At 40.2% G+C, this 3490-nt stretch overlaps 1 non-coding gene across 1 annotated transcript; it reads left to right on the forward strand.

The window, feature by feature from the left end:
- The first annotated feature begins 3026 nt into the window (after positions 1-3026).
- Positions 3027-3099, forward strand: TRNAK-CUU (transfer RNA lysine (anticodon CUU)). The gene has a single exon. It is a non-coding gene; the product is annotated as a tRNA-Lys (tRNA).
- Positions 3100-3490: the final 391 nt, after the last annotated feature.

The raw sequence follows: 3490 nt of genomic DNA on the forward strand, positions 1-3490 counted from the left end.
CATGTTGTCGTGCAGCCCCTTGGCACCTAGCAGCAGCCCCTGGAGCGCGACCATGCCCCCCTGGCGGCGGCTGCCTACATGTGGCCATGACTCCCTAGTGCACGGGCCCAAGCTCCTATCATGCTAGTTGGCACCAACCCCAACCCATGAAGCTAGAGGATACCATTGGCGTAGTGCGGAAAGTTCCCAATGGGGAGAACCCGATGGCTCCTACCACCATTCGACTGGTGGTGGGTACCAAACGTTTATCCTCCCAACTTTGGTGCACGTCACTCTACCTCATCACATGACTTCTACAAGCTCAACCACAACATCACCTACCTCACTCACTAAGTTGAAAACCTAAACATTAGGATCAGGGAGATCCAAGACACTATGTAAGACCAAGTAGCATGGCAACAAGTAACAGGGGAATAGATAACAAGGACCCACGACACCGTGCGAGAGGACACAAGACAGATGGATGCGAACTTCTATTACATAGGCTTTAACCCGCAAGGGTGCAGTGAGGCCCCTTTGAGCAAGACAAGCTTGTGGAAGGAGCCCCCACCAGGTAGGTTATATCTTTTTATCTTTCGCATTCTACTTATAAAAACTAAAAATATCAAAATGACAAAAAATAGTTTCTACCACCTTTGTGCTATAAGAATGATTAGTCCCTCATGTTGGAAAGGATGAATAGTTACTCGGTTTATTTTCTTTGATCAAGTGCCTAGTTTCCAACTTGACACTAACCTACATTTTGAGTTTGTTGGCCTTAAAATGATTCCACCATGAACCCAAAACTTTGTGGGATACAAGTGCTTGAACTAAGTATAAGTTTGTTGTGGGATATAATATGATAAGATTGGAGTTACTATCATCCTATTCCAAGTGAGACTAAATTTTTGGAGTTATTTGTTTTTAAAATAATAAAAATTACAAAGTTCCTCAATGATGAGAAATTCCTATCAAAGCCATACTATCCAAACATGACAAACCCTTTCTACATATGTTACTTGACTTTGTATTGAGTTTTGTCAAGTCTGGTGTGACCCTAGTGGAAAAATTATCATGCTCTTATGATTAAGATCATGTACACGCCACTCAAATATGCTATACTTGCACACTAAATGTAAGCAACAACATGACATTCCATCTCCATCAAACAAAAACTCCATGATGCAATTGTGATCTCTAGAAAAGAAGAGGCATGATCTATGAATTGGAAAAAGAGAAGATGTGAAAAAATAGCCATGCTCTCAGAATAGCAGTTGGAGAGAGAGATCTACATGTTTAAGGAGTCAATAAATGTTCGTCAATTATTCTACACACTTGCACATCTTGGTTTGAGTGTATGACACCTTTCTCTATAGATCTAGGATTTGGCTTAGCAACATATGCAATGCAAGTATGCCTCCAAATTTTTCATACCCAAAGATCTACATGTGTTAGAAGTAGGACGAAGAGGCATTGCAAAATGTGCCTGGGTGAGGAATCATACACCACAAAATGAGTAATCCGAGAGCATCATTCGGGGAACTTCAATTTATTTTTAAAAAAATTATAAAACCTTTCGCGTGATGGTTGAACAAAGGATGGGAGAAATGGTACACTATCGAACTGTTCAATCTTTTAGCCACCCAAGACAAGGAAAGAGCCATAAGCCACACGAGGATTAAAGTAAAATGGGTGAGTTCCTATAGAATGCCAACTTATTCAAATAGGAGAAAAATGTTGGTTGTAAATTGGTGCCTTTGGGGAGTTAACATTAAAGCAACTCCTGATCCACTAAGGCTAAGTTCTAGTATTTGCTCGAGACGAGCAAAGGTGTAAGCTTGGTGGAGCTTGTTGACGGCCACTACATCATAAATACGATTGTCAACTCTCATATAAAAATGAAAAAAAAAATCATCAACTTAGCGATAAGGCTTATTTTTAATCAATTGCACAAGTTTAGGTGATTATGTGAATGCAGGGACATGCAAAAGATGGAGTAGAATGAGCCTGTCAGGGGTTGGGTGACCCCACTAGGTTGGTCAACTAACCTATGTCTGGTGTCCCACCTCAGGCTCCCACTCTCTCACATGCAGGGAAGCATACTCCCCATCACTAATAGTTGTGGATTCAAGGTTGGCTTGATCCAAGGGATATGGTGAAGCTAAAAGGAAGCACATGGAGTCATGGGTCCACTAACCAAAGCAAACATACTCAACGCACCTTAGACATACCTCTTGGGTCGTGAATCAACATAAGAGAGAAGAAGGATGGACAACATCAGGAACATGAGGTGACTTGACCCCTGCTAGGTCAGTTGACACCCTGGTCCCACCAAATTGCCTCAACTTCCTCTAGATATACCCTGCCTTGAGACCCAAATCTCCGAGCAGAGTAGCAAAGATCAGAGTTCGTAGTTTTTAGCTAAAGAGCAGCTATGTTCAGCAAAATACACCCTAATTAATAAACTATAGTATCTACTCTAATCCCCGTGTTAGGTTTTTGGAAAATTTGTACACAACATCATTTTAGCTTAGCCCTAAACCATGCTATTGGCTACGCCGATAATTACTGGTGTTCAGAGCTCTAATCGTGGATTCCAGCTCACTTTATCTAGGTGAAAAAATAGTGATTTCTCTGAAATTGTCAGCCAGACCTATACCAATTTAGATACCATAGTCTGTACTTCAGTATTTGTGTTGGAATATTGCAAAGTGCATATATGAAATATTTTTAGATCCAGCTCTGAACATTAATACATAACCATGCTAGTTTATCTCAAGTATTTAATGAAACATTTAAACCCTCTTTTTAACCACCATCACATGTAGGCAATGTATAGCACATCATATACATACATGTGGAACATCAATGCTCATGGTCTAACATATTTAAGATCACAGGTGTTAAGAGGACCCGTCAGCTTTTAAGGTCGTATGGCCAATGGAACTCGACTAGTTACCACTCCAGCTAACTGCTAACCTGTATGTACAGAAAACTCTATTATGTAGTAACTAACTAGAGAAGTAAATTTTAAATTTACCATACAAGCCCGTCTAGCTCAGTCGGTAGAGCGCAAGGCTCTTAACCTTGTGGTCGTGGGTTCACGCCCCACGGTGGGCGGATTGTTACAATATTTTTTATATTCATTTCACTTTTTAAGAATAGGATTCTGCCCAGTGCAAACGGTAATTGGTGCTGGTGGATCATTGGAGGGTTATTATCGTCATGATGATGATGAGGAAGCAACCTACACAGGCCAACCTTTTTTTTTCAAGATCTTATTTGCATCCTAAATTTTGAGAAGCAGTTCAAAAAAATCATATTATTGTAAATTGATAATACTAAACCATGAAAAACAAAATCAGGATTTCAACATCAATGCATACTTCCGCGTCAATATTGTTATCATGATAAAAAGAGAACTAGTAGCAACAGCTCAATTGCGATGCCTATCTTTTTGTTTCGCTTTGTTTGGCCATAGCTTTGGCAAAATATGCTTCACACTTCACAG

Source organism: Miscanthus floridulus, chromosome 13 (assembly GCF_019320115.1).
Source record: "Miscanthus floridulus cultivar M001 chromosome 13, ASM1932011v1, whole genome shotgun sequence".
In the NCBI taxonomy this organism is placed as follows: Eukaryota; Viridiplantae; Streptophyta; class Magnoliopsida; order Poales; family Poaceae; genus Miscanthus; species Miscanthus floridulus.